This window comes from Physeter macrocephalus, chromosome 16 (assembly GCF_002837175.3).
Source record: "Physeter macrocephalus isolate SW-GA chromosome 16, ASM283717v5, whole genome shotgun sequence".
NCBI lineage: Eukaryota > Metazoa > Chordata > Mammalia > Artiodactyla > Physeteridae > Physeter > Physeter macrocephalus.
In genome coordinates, this window is record NC_041229.1 from 77,702,202 (window position 1) to 77,720,711 (window position 18,510).

The 18,510-nt window shown below is 33.4% G+C and overlaps 1 protein-coding gene across 1 annotated transcript in view; it reads left to right on the top strand.

Annotated features, from left to right (window-relative positions):
* Nucleotides 1–18,510, top strand: part of LUZP2 (leucine zipper protein 2) — a 438,414-nt gene that overhangs the window by 37,274 nt on the left and 382,630 nt on the right.

Below are 18,510 nucleotides of genomic sequence, written 5' to 3' on the forward strand. Positions count from 1 at the left end.
TGCTCTGCCCCAAACAGTCATTCTCCACATATGTATTTTTCCTTGTTATGTATTTATTTAAATAGTGCTCATGGGGAAAAGAGGCATTTCTGGAAATTATGTTGCATTTCTTTTCCCCAAAATAAATAAATTATCCCCCTCACACAATCCTAGAGACAATAGAGTGGGATTACCTGAAATTTCTAATTTTATATTAGTTTTGATATTATTATGTCTTTATGCAGACATGACTCTAACCCAGAGCTGGCTTTCAGGCAGAGAAAATAACTTGTGCAAAATATCGGTTCTCATTTCTGGTAGCAAAATTAAGTTCATATGACTATAGCATTAGGAACATGCTGTCACAGGTGGGATCAGATTGGGGCTCCTTTAATGAGATGCTGAGAAATTGGGACTTAGATTGATGCTAATGAAACCAGGGAAAGATAATAATAATAGATATGTTAAGGTACTACTATGTTATTTTTTCTAATTTTCACTCTAGTAAAAGACTTTCTGCTCTGAAAATTCTCTGATATATTATTGATATATTCTCTGATATGAGTAGTCACACATACGCATATACAAATAACCCTCCTAGGCAACAAATGTGTATTTAAGAAAGGGCCTCTAGGAAATCTGTATATGTTTTTACATCATATATTACTTGAGTATAAAGTAAAAACTTGGATTTAAATATGAAGTAAGTGGGTGGGATCCAGGCATGTATGCGGAGGTGCTTAGAAACTAACCTGACCTTATTTAATTTAATAAGCTGACCTTATTTAATAAGCTTATTTAATAAGCTGGCCTTATTTATTCATTAGATTTTATATTATGATGCATCTACAGAGGCTCTTCTTTCTTTTTATCCATCATTTTAATGAAACGTCTAAACCAAAATAGCATACATATTTCCAAATGCCAAAGGGGCCAATTTAATGTTTCCCTTAAAAGTGTATTTCCTTCCTCCCTCCCCCCTACCTCCCTTCCTTCCTTAGTTCCTTCCTTCCTTCCTCTGTCTTTCTATCTGTCACATTTTTTTCTATAGAGGATGAACATTGTTTTAAGGGAGATATCCATCACTATTCATGGATTGATCTATATCTCTTAGTGGCTCCTAAAGCAATCATTCTGCTATGAAGTGCTTAACTTCCTACAGGGCTCTGAAACTAATAAATCAATTAGCAACAATTAATCAGTTTTATGACACCCAGGGGAAAATTGCATATTACCCCTGTTACTGACAAAGCATTTCTAACTGAAACTTGATTCATCCAGGTTTCATTGAGGTGTGATTTATTGACTCAAAAGCTATGGTTTTAGTATAGTTAATAATTAAAGAGGTCTAACTTTAGTTTGAGGATGCAGTTTTTACCCCCTTCTTCGCTGTTTTTTTCATAAAATATAATGCCAAAAGGCAATTTAAGAGTTATCAGTTATAACTTTCACTGCTTAGTTTGGTCATCATGATCTTTGATTACAAAACTATATATATTTATTTTTTTCATTTGACCGTGTTTCACGTGATTTTGTTAAATTGGTGTTCTCATGCTTAAAGACAAATCAGCCAGATTATTTTAATACTTGCTAGTGCTTGACAGTTCCTATGATGTATTAGAAGCTAATGATTAACCAGGGTTTTATTTCTATTTAAGGACTTATCTTTCTATGCCAGGACTTACTTTGATGTTTTTAGTCACACTGGGGCAGAAGTTTCAGTTCTTCAGTGGAAATGGACCAATCCATTAAAGTGTTCCTTTGTCCCTTTGCTCCCCATTACAATGCAGGAATATTCAGACAGTACTTTAAGAGACCCCACTGTGTGTCTTGGAGGTGGGATTCTACACTTCTGTAGATGGTCTTAGACATGGACTGGACTAGTTCACTTAAACGTGGGGATCGAAATCCCAAAGATTTTGCCCATAGCTAAACTCTGTGGGGAATGTGATTCTGATGCTTTTTATTATCTTTTTTGGAATACAAGCAATGAGTCAGTGGTGACCTCCAATCATAACTCTCTTATCACATATGGGATTCTGGGAGCCAAGTTTCTTTTCTTTAATGGAAACATTAAAAAAAAAAAACTAGCATTATTACCAGTCATAGAGGATCTGAGCAATATATTCTGAAGATACTACTTTTGTTTTTCCTCAGTATGGTTTATCTTTTGGAAAAGAGATAAACATGTCTTGGTATACATTGCAGAAAAGAGAAGACAATAGTTAGGGCTTCTCTGAATGTCTCCATGAGAATATAAATGGTGATAATTGCTAAATGGAAGTTTATTTAAAAGTGATTTTCATTAATTATATATTAGTTCAAAAGCATTTTTATTTATTAAAGTATTATAGTTTTTCCAGACTTTAAGGGTAAATAGTTATAACCACATTCTCTCCCTGACAAGTAGCTGTGTGTCTGTTTATGTTTTTGAATATTTCAGGCTATACTAGTTTAATGCTGACTAGGATATGAGAGTCTCCCTTTACTTTGGCTAATAAGAATCAATCTGTCTCTCTCTCTCTCGCTATATATATATTTGTCTGAGTGTTCTGTCTCCCTCTGTCTCACATACACACACAGTTTGTAATTTGTTGACATCTTCTGCAAATTTCTTTCTGTTCCTTAAGCGCCTTTATTCTTTATTTTCCACCTCTGCCTTCCACGCAAACCCCACTCAATCCAGCCTTGAGAAAATCAGTCTTCACAGGGAGCATGCTCTTTTTTTCTTACAAAGTGGGTCGCTCAACAGTCTGCTTCTGGGTCAGTGCCTCATTTTCTTTGCAAATGCCTCACTCTTCCTTAGAGCTTTAAAAATTTCTCAGAGAAGAGCCTTAAAAATCTTTCAAATGCAAAGGTCAGAATACAAATAGAGCTGAATGGAGCACAGTTTATAATTGGTAGTGCTGGAGGATTTGGATTTGTGACCATAGAGAGCAGCATTCTAAGAAGCAGGAAATTGCACATTCCCAGGTCTGGACTTCCATTCCCAGGTCTGGACTTCCGTTCCCTGTTAGATGTCTTTGCAGAGGTCTCTCAGAGTGACTGTTATTGAAAATATGGCTCAATCCTCTGTTCACAGTAGGTGGGGGCATTTTGCTTTGGTGGAGGAGGTATAAAAGTTTCCTTTCATGAAAATCTGAGGGCTGATTGAAAATGCAAAAGGAAGTTAATGATTCTTTAGAGTCAAAAATCATCTTTCTTAGCATATTTCAAGGGACACTAGTTTCAGTAGACATTAACAGGCATTAAATGAGCAAGATAATCCTCTTGGAGGAGATGCTGGGTTTAGGAAAGTTAAACAAATTTCTTTATTGCAGGAGTTTTTATAATCTTTGATATAGTAATGCAAATGAACCTCTAAGGAGTGGATAAATATGCAGAAATTACTAAATTAATTTAGCCACAAAAGAACATCTCATGGAAGCACAGGTTCTTTGAAGCATATTTTAGGAAATGCTGTTATAAATGCTGATAGCATAAATAATATTTTAAGGATGATTATAACCTGGAGGAGCTTTTTTTTTTCCTGGAGCGAGGTAGTGACCTGTCTGAGGTCAAGCCAAGTTCCAAATTAATACTCAAGAAAATAATCATTTCATTTGCTCCTACCTCCTGATCCTTTTCTATGGAGTGACATAACAAAGCAGCTTGGAGAGTCTGCTTTCTGTAAAGATGAGCTAAAGTGTATTGAAAACAATATCCATCCGTTCAAACTCCAGAATCCCGCCAAATAAATTACCTTACATGGCTTTTCTAGTCATATTTCTCTGCTGCTAAAAAACATTAATTCCTAATTGCCGTTGATATAAGGTCCTGAAAGACAGAGGTTCTATCCGATGTCACATTGTATTTCCTATACGATTTCAGTGTTTTATATATAGTAGGTCATCGGTCAGTAGCATGAGGGGTTCAATCTAAATTAAACTTCAAAACATTCTAAATATTCTTCTTCAATTTTGTACATAACTTGGCTTCTGTCTGACGACTGAACATATTCAGTGATATCTGTTCCCACCCTCCAGTCCTAATCAGTCAAAACTGTCATTTTCTTCCATCATCCTATATTCATCCTCCACGTCATAGAACTCATTTCAGTTTCTAATCATCTAATTGTTGATATAATTTTGTGGGTTTTTTTCCCCCCTCGACAGGACAGTAAGTTCCACAAAACAGACTATATCTGTTTTGGTCATTACGTCTTTATACATAAGATCTAGCCAAAAAACAGGTATATTGTAACCATTCAATAATTAGAATGAATGACTATTCAATAATTACAATGAATGAATGAAAATATGAATGAATGTATAAATGTAGTCATGCTTTGTCTTTATCTGTGTGTTCAATTTATGAGATCAAATTACTGATTCAATCATGTAGCAAAAAACTCTTTATACATTAGTTTTCCAAGGAGGAAACACATAAATACTAATACATGAGTGCTAATCATAGTCCTCCTGAAAGTGTCTGCTATACGTTCTGACACCAGAAAAAGAATCTTAAGTAATGCTTTTTGAGAAGCACATTATAGTATAAACACGTATAATTAATATTCATCATTAGGAAGAGACACTATTTCTGCCAATAAATTACCCTTTTCAAGCAAGGTTAATGTATGCTTGTCCAAGGTCAGGAATCAGTGGGTTGAAGGCTTTTAACTGCCAAATTCTAAATTATAGATAAATAAAAATATTGTTTCACTCGAGATCACTGGTAGTACTCTAGCAGTTCTCCACAAGTGGTGACATTTACCTCATTTAATAGGGCAAATGAGTATGATTGTTTGATAAACTTAAGCTATAATACAAAATTCGGTGTCAAAAGTTAACTACAGATGATCTGTCAAGTTATATAAATCCATCTATGAAATATTTTAAAATTTTCAGTTTTATTTTCTTTTTGAAAAGTAATAATATTATTTTTGCATACTTCTAATAGGTTATTATAGACTACTAGAAATATCTCCATTTTACCTTCAAAATATTCATGGATCTCAAAACTATTTCGGGAAGAGAAGCCATCTGAGTTTTCTTCTTTTTATTCCTGAAAATAAAAATGCATTAAAATTTTGTTTTTACTTTAGCCTTTTTTTCTTGTGGCAGTTTTGATTGAAATGCTTACAAATCTTGGCCATTAACATACTTTAATTCTTGTTCTTTTTCTTCCCTCCATATCCTTGCTGCAAATTTTAACACTAGTACCTCTCTTTGTTTAATTTATCAAAAGTATTCTAATTCTAATACTAAAGCATCTAAAAATTCAAGTGTAATACACACAATTATGAATTCACTGAGAAGATTTATATTATTATCACTTTGGGGATTCAGGGCAAGTTAAATGAATAACTTCAGCATTAGCATATTTGACATGCCAATTTTTCTGCTTGACATCTGTAACAATCACTCATGTGCTAAACATCAGACCACTCATCGTATGCATATGTATACAACAACATATATACATACATGAAATATAAATATAAATATGCAGTATCTTCTATAGTAAAAATAAATACTCTTTTTTTAGTTTCACATTCTTATCTACCTATTGCCCCCATTATATAACTCTTAAGAAAATACTTCTAGAAAAAAAGATCTGTATTTGATTTTTAAAAAATTCTGTACCAGGTACCATAGCCTCGTCAACTAGTGCTCCAACTGATGAACATCTGAGTTGTTTATTCTCTTTCACTTCACTGAATATCCTTGTGGATACAACAATTCATGTTTTTACCAGCATAACTTTGGGACACATTTGGGGATATAATTTAAAATTTTAAAATGCTTTGCATTTTTCACTGATTATATTAAATTTTCAGGTAAGATTATATAATAAATTGCTGTTTAGAAATAATATCAGGGCTTCCCTGGTGGCGCAGTGGTTGAGAGTCCGCCTGCCGTTGCAGGGGACACGGGTTCGTGCCCCGGTCCGGGAAGATCCCACATGCCGTGGAGCGGCTGGGCCCGTGAGCCATGGCTGCTGAGCCTGCGCGTCTGGAGCCTGTGCTCCGCAACGGGAGAGACCACAACAGTGAGAGGACAGCGTACCGCAAAAACAAAAACAAAAGAACACAAAAAAGAAATAATATCAAACTAAAATTGTATAAATATAAATAATGATAGTCTTAGTTATGTTAAACTTCGACTTGTTTAATAAAATTAGGTACCCTGAAGGCAAGATCTTTTACAGTCAATTTGTTCCGTATATTTAACCTGAAAAACATAAATCATAACATCCTGAAAAGTTAGTGTACGTATAAGACTTTTCAGTTTAAAGTCCCAGAGTTCATATTATATGTGTGTGTTTAGAGAAAATGTGTGCTCAAATGATTTTTCTCTTGCATATGGCAATCCATTGGCTGCTTCCTCCCTCACACTCACCAAAAGCAGGATCTTCCTCTATGTCTTCACCAGATTGCTTATTGTGTTTTAAGAAGTTTCATGAAATTCTGCACGTGGAAGATTCCATCTATTTTTTACTTATCTTCTCCAGCATTGGTCAGGCATTCCAAAGTGTTTGATCTTTCATATTTTTGTAAAAAATAGTTATCTCTCAATCATTCAGATCTCTTTATATTGCTTTGGGATTGATATTTTCATATCTGTTTGTTTACATTTTTCCAAAACAATGCTTAGTTGTTTTATTCTTAGTTTCACTTAAAACCTCCAAGGTCCTAAATCATTTTACTTGCCTTTCAAACTGTCTTCTCTGTTTCTCTGATATACTTTCAAAAGGATATACCTGGAATTTAAAATATTTTAGTCTCCTGATATAAAAAATATAAACCTAAAATTTGTTCTTGCTGACTTCTGTTACATATTCCGTTTACCTCTTCCCTCTGTTATTCTCCCAGGGCCTTTGTCAGGAGCGTCTTTTAACATTTTTAAAAACAATCATCATTTGTTTTTGTAAGAGTTTTGGAGCTTCCACTTAATAGCTCTTTGTAGCAGTTTCTTTAAATTATCTGTTTCATTCTTAGTGTGCACATATATAACATACAGCATAATAATATCCATCTTGCCGAGTATTAAGATTACATGAAATAATCGATGCATAGCACATAGGCATTCAATATATTTGCATCTCTCCTCCCTGCCTCCCCAGTTTTTACTCTTTATCTTTCTGCTGTTTTATCTTAAATAGTATTTATAAATATTAAAAATATTTTAAAACATTATTTAAAAACACAAGAATTAAAAAAAAAAGTCCATAAGGACATATATGACTCCTTAGGCTCCTTTTAAAAATGTGCACCTATTTAGTTAAAGTACAGGGAGTAAAACTTCTCCAAATCCAAATCAACTCTGTGGGAATGAAAGGAAAATTGCCTCACCTTATCATTTTCTGTTTGTTGAACACGTCTCTAAATCTTTATAATATCTTAATGACAGGTTAGTATTTTTAAGGTGTTTTCATGAAGGTGATTTTTAGAATAAATAGTTTTCTTTTATATTCCACCTTTTTCTTAAACACTTTTGAGGTGAAATACAAATTTAACATATGTATGTTTTACAAATACTATAGTAATATTATATATATATATAAATATATATACATACATATTTTGATCTAGCGATACCACACGAGGACTTAAAAAGAAAGAGATAAATAGTCTTGACAGAGGAAGTAATTGAATACTAAATGTTTTTGAACTTCCTACGTCTAGGAAAGATAAGGAAACCACCTTAAAATCTCTTAGTATAATGATCACAAGGAGGTACAAATTAGTCTTTCAAGAAGAAGATAGTTTTTTAATGGCATTGAACTATAAAAACAATTCTCATATAGGACCTTCTTTAATAGTTTGGACAATGTGATGGACAATGTCATCTAGAAAATATTTACAATACAGATGTTACTATTTCTTTTGATGGCCCTTGGCAATGCAAATTATTGAAAGTCTTACAAATTGAATTTCTAAAACCCCCTTTAGAGATTTCTTACTACAAAAATATGTGAGGATGAAACTTCCCTCTTTAAAATCTGTTTGTACAAAGATGCTTAAAACAATTTAATATATTGACTTATAATACTACAAATCTAAATCCAATCAAACACTTGAATGGCATAATAATGTACTGAATAAATGCATACAGTTGAGTAATTAAGCACAGATCTACATTCTAAATTTCAACCAGTGGTCATTAGAAGACACTTGCCCTACATGTGTAAAATTTTACATTATAGTTATTTAGTTCTGATATTCTAAGTTCATTTCTCGAAGTGTGTTTCTAAGACAATACTGAAATTATATAATGAACTGAACCCAAGATTTTTGTATTAAAATGCATGTGCTCTATTTAAATAAAATACGTATGTATTCAAATCACAGATTCTTTTCGTGTTTAGTAGTACAGAGTGGGTACTACTAATAAAGAGACCTTTTTAAAAAATATCTTGGCATCACTTCGGAAGTGATCTAAAATTTGTTAGATTTCATTAAGGTATATTCTAGAAGTTAGTTTCACTCTAGTCTGTGACATTAAAATGAAAAAAAAAAACTTTTATTACAAATTATTACAAATACTTTTTTGCAAATACCACTTACCGTGATAGCTTAATGCAAAAGAGTCAACATTTCATGTAACAAGAACTACCAGAAATGGAGCTTTATCCTTAAATAAATAAAATCTACCTTTTAATTATGAATACCATATTTACTACCTTGCTTTAACTTAAAAATTTAAAATAAGCAACCTGTGTTAGAAGAAATATAATATTTCGCTACTTGTGTGGTTGTATTTCTCACTTAGTTTGCTTTAAGGTCACTTCTTTAAAAGAAAATGGACTGGTATATTTCCTTCATGCACTCAAAAACTACACACACACACATACACACACACACACACACACACACACACACACACACACACCAAAAATATGAATAGGCAATACATAGATGAAGATATAAAACTGAAATTAAACCTAAGAACATATACATAATCACACTTATAAGACCATAATATTAAGAGCAACGCAAATCTGTGTTCATATCCTGCCTATGTCATATCTTACAGATATCTTGTGACCTCTGATTATCAAGTGACAGGCATAACAATGAAAACCTGTAGTTTAATCAAAGATGAGCATAAAGATAAATATACCCTGAAATTCTAAAATCATCATTAAGCAACTTCACCATCTATGGCATAACTATATTTAGGCTTCTATTTATGTTAAAAAATGCTTATTTAAATCACCATAATAGGAGTTTCTGTTATTTGTAATCATACACATTTTTGAGAAATAGAGTAGGTCTATATTTCAGAGAATAGATGGTGCATCAATGGTTAATTAATTGAGTTTAATCATATAAACATGCCAAATAAATATGTCAATGATGTGCCCTTCCCAATAATGCATACTGGAAAGAGAGAGAGGCCCCCAGGAAGCCAGGGATAACATGATAACATGATCAGGTTTAAAAGTAATAGAGGGCTTCCCTGGTGGCGCAGTGGTTGAGAATCCGCCTGCCGATGCAGGGAACACGGGTTCGTGCCCCGGTCCGGGAGGATCCCGCATGCCGCGGAGCGGCTGGGCCCGTGAGCCATGGCCGCTGGGCCTGCGCGTCCGGAGCCTGTGCTCCGCAACGGGAGAGGCCACAGCAGTGAGAGGCCGCAAAAAAAAAAATAATAATAAAAATAATAGAAAAAGAGTTATGACAGAGAGAATTAAGGATGATACATAACAAAAGAACTACAATATTACCATTTCTACCTCCTCACCCCTCCTTACCACAATACTCATTGTATGTTCTCCTTACTAGAAGAGAAAGGATCCGAGTTGAATGCCAGAATTGTGGGGGATTCTGGCATATAGCAGATAACAGACCATTTAAGGCAATCTGTTTTATTTTAAAGGTCATGAAGTGATAACCACAACCAGTGCTTTAGACAAGATCACCCCTTTAGATGTAAGAAAGGGGAGAAGTATGCCCAGGGGAATTAACATTTGGTTTTCATATGATATTTACCAAACTGATAGCTATGTTTTTACTAATGTTAAAAATCAATTTGGAGAATATTTCTTTGTGCAAAAGCTATTATGAAAAGTGTATATGGGGAGAGGTGGTGGAGATAGTCCCTCACTTTCCATAGCCAATAAAACAAAATAATATGGATAAACGCTGGGACAAAGCCCTCATTTCGGTGTTACCTATGATTATACAAAACAGTTATTGGCAATATGCTAGTTTGCTAGTTTGAATGATTATCACTTTCAGTCATAAAAATAGATGGTCCATCATTCTTTTGAATGGCTGTGTCATTTAACAGTTTAGCTCTTACTCACAGATTTCTGGTAAAGATCAATGCAGAAGACTATTTAGCAGTGAAACTTAAGGAGATATATCCTCACTTAGGGTTACCCAATATGTTGGTATTTCTTTGTTTGGACTGAAAGAGGGAATCTTTATTACCTGTCTGTCCCTGTTCCAGGAAGATAGGACATTACAGTAAATATTATAAAAGTGGACAATCATGACTTTTGGAAAAATTGTGTCAAAAAGTATTAAGGGGAGAGTTGACTTATTTATTTTTGAATGTACATATTTTTAATGACAAAGCAAGATGATCATGTAGATCATTTAAATTTGTATACAAGAAAATTAATACTTTAGGAAGAATCAGAAATTTTGATTTATTTAAAATATGAGGAATGAATTAATGAAAGGAATACATTGACTTATTCTAGCTACTTTAACAAGCCAACTGGTATTTATATAGGAGAACCACTGTATATAGATCATGGGTCCTAAAAATATAAATGCACCTTTGTTTTATTCTCAAATTAGCATGACTACATCTATGTGGCCATGCTCTGGTAGGAGATGTCCCAGACTTTGTGCACCATCCCAGTGCTATTTGGAATCTTCCAAAGAAAATGGAGGGCTTCTTAACATTTCATTTGAAAATGGCCATGAGCCCAGATGCAGCCAACGTGAACTGCAATATTTCTGGGTAGCCAAATTCAAATATTGCTGAAGTAGATAACTTTGAATGAGACAGTTATGACTCTAAATGCTCACAATTTTAGCTAAAGACACCTAAATGTTCATGTTGCTGTTTATGGTAGTTTTTGCTACATTTTTTGGAAGATTCCATATAATACATATAAACAAAATTACTGCTGTTTAGAATGGAGAAGTAAGAAGGGGTCCCCATGCTATGAACTAGAAAAAAACTATGGGTAAATATAGAAAGGAGAAAACTCACTATCTCATGAAATGTCTGACTTCTAAATGTATATCCTGTGAGACGGTTTTTTAAAATATTCACAAAATTATATAAAATCTAAATGGCTGGGGTTTTGGGAACATTTATGAATCTAATTCCCTGTTGTATAGAGTAACATGTCAATCTCATTACAATGACTCAGATGTGCTAACTCTTCTGATACTAATTGCTAGTTATGACAGTGTACTAGAAATTTTAAAAAATAGAATCTACTTACTTTTATGTATTTAAAACGCAAGTTTAAAGCATAATTTATAGAATAATTTTTTAGTTTCATTTTGTCTTATTTTAAAATCTGTACACTGAGATGTAATGTACAACATGAATAATATAATTAACACTGCTGTATTTTATATAGGAAAGTTATTAAGAGAGTTCTCATCACAAGGAAAAATATTTTTTTCTTTTTTTTTGTATCTATATGAGATGATGGATGTTCACTAAACTTATTGCGGTAATCGTTTCATCAAGTATGTAAGTCAAATTATTATGCTCTACACCTTAAACTTATACAGCACAGTGTGCCAATTATATCTGAATAAAACTGGAAGAAAAAAAAAAGATCTAGGAATAGCAAAAAATAAACAAACAAACAAAAACTCCAAACGGTACCCTGGTTTAGGTAATAAATCAATGCTCAGGTTATTTCAAGTTTGACTAACACAATTATAAGAGAGGGACTGATTTTATTAGCTGAATAGGTTGTTAGAGATGCTTAATGGGGTGTTACATTCTAACACTGAAAGAGTATTTGGTTTTCTTGCAGTCCAGACCTGAGGCATCTACCTAGACTTGAGGTGTCTCAGTGTATATCAGATGCCAATGCAGCCTAACCACTTCTAGAGGCAAGGAATATATTCCACTATTGAAAATTTTTAAATGCCAGTAAATTGAGTATTTTTAGTGTACTAAAACAGATTCCTCCCTGTAAATGTCTTTCCTCACTAGTTCTACTTCTACATTGAGGAACAATATAAATACCACAATTTTTAGTGCTTTAAACCTAAATAGAAACTGTTTTATGTACATTTAAATGAAATAGTTAATAAATTGAGGATGGCTATCACTTTATTTTTGAGATTTTGACTGCAGTTTTTCATGAGATTATTTCAAACTTCAAAATCAACTTTGTTGTTATCTAAGATTAAAAAATTGCCTTAGAATCCTAATTTGCATAATTTAGGAGACTAACAATTCATACTATTCATATATATATTGTGAAAGTATAATTAAATTTATTGACAAGAGGATAGATATTTTTTAATCCTCTATTTGGGTACTACAAAATATGTTAAATGATCTTTTAACATATATTAAGAGAAATCATAAACAAACACAAACATCAAACAACAACACAAACATGAAGTACAGCTCAGATGTCTTTACACACAAATAACTCAGTCTTTACACACTACACATGAATTCTACCATACTTTCCAAGAGTGGTTAATTTTTATATTATATAAGCCCCTCTAGAAAATAGAAAAAGGCCAGAAGTTAATCAGTTTACATTATGAAGCTAGTTTAACATGGCAGACAAACTTAATAAAGAGAACTAAAGAAAGAAAAACTGAAGACCCATTTTTCTTCTAAATGTAGATATAGCATCTTAACAGAATCTGCTAAATTTACTCAAAATGTGTAATTAATGTTCTATAATCAAATAGCATTTAACAGAGAAAGTCTAAGCTGTTTCAACTTCTAAGTATGAAAGTCACATGAGGAAAAATAATTGATACATTTCAATACCTTTTAATGATACAAATTCTTAGCAAATTAAGAATAGAGGAACACTTCCCTAACCTGGTAGAGTTTTGTCAAAACACTAAACAGTACATAAGCAAATACACATGCTTACCATTATGGCCACTGTTTAACATAATTTTAGAGGATATGGTCACAGCTCTAAATAAATAGTATTCCTTTTCTCAGAATTGCAAACAAAGAAATATTTCTTTAAAAAATATCTTGACTGCAGTATAGGACATTTGCCTGGAAAATAATGGCATAGTATAGTGGCAGTTACCATATTTCAATACTGATTTAGATCATATTTATCTCTATCCTAAACAAGGTTTACAAGTCCTTCAAGGATTTTATTCCAACCCTATCTTTTGTCACTACCTTCCATTCTTGAACGTATATACTCTCTGGTCATTTGGTACTAATGTTACTTCCCCAAGTCTTCCCCCAAATCTTCCAAGATCTTCCTAGCTTTTTCATTTGCTAATATCTCTCCCTGGAATGTTCTGTATTTTCATCCAGCCCCTGCACTTTAATTTTCCCTGGCTAATTACCTCTTATCTGTTCACGTCTACCATTTCACTCAAAAACCCTTTCCTGATGTCCCATCTAGTGAAACTTCTCTGTGCTCCTTTCCTATCCTGAATTCCCCCCCTGGAGGATTTATTCCACTGTGTTGTAATTGTTTACTCACCTCTATTGTCCATCATAACATAGGTGTATGATGGCAAGAATCATATTTCTTTTGCCTCCAGAACTCAGCCTTGTTGTTGGCTAGTAATAGATAAACAATGTTTTTGAATCAGTGAATGGGTGAGTGAATACGTAGTAGAAATATCAGCATCTTGCCCAATTGTGAGTTAATAGAATGTCAGTATATCCTGTTTGAGCCTAATTCCTTAAGGGCTGCATGATTATGGTTCTGAGCAAAGTGACATGTACCTGAAGCACTTCCTTGCCTATGACTGTCATTAGAATATAATGGCTGAACAGAAATCTCTCTTGCATTTCAGTCAAATCGAAGCAAATAGAAAGCATAAGTATGTGAAAAATTATTAAGAAGTAATGTAAATAGAAGGAAAAGAGTTATTTTGCATTAAATATCAAACAAAGGCATAAAAAATCCAAATCTTGGCCAAAAAAGAAATATCAAAATCAAAACCTGCAGAAAAAAAATCAGGATTGTAACTATTTTATTTCATTAAGGTATATATCAAATTGAGTAATGAATAATGTTCAGTATTGATAAGTGAAATTCTAAATAAATGTGTTGTTCTTACTAAGGTGTTTTCTATTGAATATTTAAATAGTTTTTAAACATTTGTAAAAGCAACTCTGCTTATTACATTTGTAGATGGTATGAAATTAGACATGTTTCCTAATATCCTGGAATACAAGTAAAATAACAATCTGGCAAATGAGAAAATCAGTCACATATCTGGATAATATTATTTTGAAGGAACATGGATGTAATGAATAGTAGGCTTCAGAGAAAGCAATGCAACCATAACATTCTAAACAACTGGCTGAGAATAAATGTTACAGTATCAGGCAAATTTTGTAGGTTATAATTGACCACAATTCAAGTCAGAATGTATGGAACTATACTGTATTAAAACAACTTGTGATAATCAGACCTTCTTTGAAAAAATATAATTTAAATATAAATATATTTAAGTATATAAAAAATATATATATATGAATATAAGACAAATAATTTTATAAAGCAAATAAAAATGTACTTGATATGGAGAGTTAAGCAGAGGCCAAATAACTAAATATGTTACATGCCATGATTCATTCTGAGAGCAAAGGGACCTGATTGAAAAAAGGAGACAATGACAAAGTCAAATTTCCATTGTAGAAACCTCACTCTGAATGTGTAAAGTAAACATCAGAGACAAAAAAGACAGGCAGGGCAACACGTCAGATTCAACTCTAGGTGCACTTAAGAATTATCTATGTTTTGTAAATAAGGTGATTCTTAAGTGCACCTCGAGTTGAGTCTGACGTGTTACAAAACAGAAATAGAGTCACAGATGTAGAAAACAAACTTATAGTTACCACAGGGGAAGGGAGGGGGGTGGGATAAATTGGGAAAATGGGATTGACATATACACACTACTATATATAAAATAGATAACTAATAAGGACCTACTGTACAGCACTGGGAACTCTACTCAATACTCTATAATGACCTATATTGGAAAACAATCTAAAAAAGAATATATATATATATATATATATATATATATATATAACTGATTCACTTTGCTGTACAGTAGCAACTAACACAACATTTTCAATCAACTATACTCCAATAAAAATTAAAACAAATATAAAGAATCACCTATGTAGTTTTAAAAAATACTAATACCTTAACCTCATCACATTTCACATGTAATGAAACTGAGGCCCATCATCTCAGTAGCAGAACTAGAATTCAAATCCTGATCCTCTTGACTATTCTTTAGATTATATGGGGAATCCTAAAAAAAAAATGATACTAATGAACTTATTTACAAAACAGAAACAGATTAACGGACTTAGAGAACAAACTTATGGTTACCTTACTGGGATTGGGGGGAGGGATAGATTGGGAGTTTGGGATTGACACATACACACTACTATATTTAAAATATATACAAGGACCCTACTGTATAGCACAGGGAACTCTGCTCAATACTGTGTAATAACCTAAATGGGGAAAGAATTTGAAGCGGGTTCGTGCCCCGGTCCGGGAAGATCCCACGTGCCGCGGAGCGGCTGGGCCCGTGAGCCATGGGGCCGCTGAGCCTGCGCGTCCGGAGCCTGTGCTCCGCAACGGGAGAGGCCACAGCAGTGAGAAGCCGGCGTACAGCAATATAAAAAAAAAAATAAAAAAAAAAAAAAAGAATTATGCTAAGGGAACCACTTGACACAGATGAGATTCCTAAAAAATATGAAGACTGTGTAAATTTGCCAAATGAAGAAAGATAGGAAGAGTAGTCCAGAAAGAGGGAAGAGCGTGGCTGGAAAGTAATATGAGAGGGAGAAAGGTTAAAAATAAGAGTGAAGATGTGGCTGAGGGTTACAGAATGAGGGCTTTATGTGGGGTGTGTAGATTTGTTTTTTGCATTGAAAAATGGGATAGAGCAGATTTTAAAACACAAAGATTAACAGAGTGAGTTAGATAAAGAATTAAAAATATGGAAAGTAAGTGTTTTGTAGGAAAGCTTTGAAACACTGAGAGACATTGTGGTTCTACACTTAAATTGGTAGGGCATGCTTTATAGCATAAAATGGAAGGTGGTAAAGAACTCAGAATTGAAATGATACCTCTTGTTTGAGGGGTAAAGAGTCTTGGTTGTAACTCAGTGATAGTTTCTGAAAGGAGTATCCTCTGTTTAATAAGGCATGGGACCAGAGGATACATTACAGTCTAATTTTTATTGCAAGGGCAGAACTTCGATCTCAAAAATGAGTCCTGGCAAAAGATAATAAGAAATACAACTACAGGAGGGCTTTGAGACAGCAGTAAGCCTACTAGGGCAAGAATCTATAATCAGTAACCAATACAGAAAGGCTACAGTTGGCAACTGGGTCATGAGATAAGGAATGATGAAAAGGTGTGATTTATAGGGCTTAGGAAGAAGATAAGAATCAAGTAATTAAAACTAAGGTACGGCATTCATGCAGACTAGTTGAAAAGATGGCTTGAACATATGCCCTGTATATGGATTGGAGCTGATTAATCATCTTTTGATAAAACGACTTGTCTTTGGAAAAGTGAAATGGGATGAAACAACTTATGAAAACTGAAAAGGTTCACCCATGCAGAGGACAAGAATGTGGAAGCTAGGAACAAGGATAGGTCTGACAGTTTTCTCATCCTATTTGAAATTGGAAAGAATCATTGGGTAATCAGTGTAGCAAGTGAAGAATGCAAAAGGAATATCAAAGCACAATTCATAAAATATGTTTCAGATTAAGGTACAACCAGTTTATTTTTATGGGATAGGAAAAAACACTTCCGTGACATTGAAAAAATTTATGAAAAATTAATTTATTAAACGCATATTTGTGGAGTATCTACAAAGGTGCTCTTTTAATTTTAGAGACACAAAAGTGAACTTAAAGAGACCCTGATCACGGGGATCTCACATGTTAGTATGCCTCAAATTCTTCTGTTTTAAGTTAGGGATAATTTTCTACGTTGTTGAAAAGACTATGTAGAACTGTGTCAAATTTCACATAATTTCAGCGACTTCATGCCTCCCTTATTTCATAGTTCCTTCTGTCCCTCTGATTGTCAGCACAGTCATACGGTGATATGCATTATTCTGGTAATTATTTGACCTTAACCTCAATTTCAAGGACGCCAACTCTTCTTTATTAGCATAGGAAAATGGAAGAAGATTAGGGAAAAAATGGTGTGTGAACATAGAAGAATTTTTAAAATCTAGTATAATTATAAAGGCGGACAGCTCCTGCTCTATGATTTTACTCTATTTTGTTTATTTCACATAATTTTAGAATTATGCATTTATAACTATAATTAGAGTTATTTGTGAAGCAGAATGACGATTAAATAGAATATATCTTAGTCTCTAAAATGAACTCCTCCATTTTTTCCTTAAAAGAGGAAATGAAAACCTAGGGAAATTAAATTAGTTGTTGACGTTCAGAGTTCAAATTAAACCCAAGAACAGTTCAGTTAACTTGACTTTTAATCCACTGAACTATCCTGTTCACTTGATTGCCTCTCCTAAGGTGCTACTTCAAGATTTGAAAGTGTGGAGAGCTTGAGGTTTGAATATATAATTTTTCCTCTCAAAGGCATATATTCAAATAAAAAACAAGCTTTGCGCTCCTAGTGTGAACTCTTTCAATGCGCTTTGCAGACTTTAATATGCAAATATACAAGTTCTGAAATTCTGAAAGTTTTTCTCATGCCTCATTCAAAGAGTAAAACCAGTATTATGTGACATCTAGCCACCTGATTTTAGAATGTTAGCACAAAGTGCATCACTAAAAAGGAAAGTTTGGATTTAATAGCAGTGAAATTAGGATTTAGGCTTATAATAAGAAGACATCAAAGACATCATTTTACTATCACAAAAGTATAAAATTCTGTTTGGACTGTTAAAAGAATACAAAATAATTTGGACAGGCCATGATAATAATTCCTTTTAAAGGTGACATTCTCAGGCACTTTTTTATGTTGAATATTTCATTCTGGTCTTATGTAAGCCTTCAGAAAGAGCAGCATATTTGCATGCCCCAAGCCAGAAATCAGAGCAAAATGGAACAATTATTCATAGCTGGTCACTCTCATTTATCTAGAAGTTGCAGCTGGTATAGCACCTGAGGGGCAATCAGGGCTTTGCTTTTAGGTAACGTGTAGATCAATAATTATATCTGAATAAGAGTGGTGAGAGTGGGCAACCTTGTCTTGTTCCTGATCTTAGTGGAAATGGTTTCAGTTTTTCACCATTGAGGACGATGTTGGCTGTGGGTTTGTCATATATGGCCTTTATTATGTTGAGGAAAGTTCCCTCTATGCCTACTT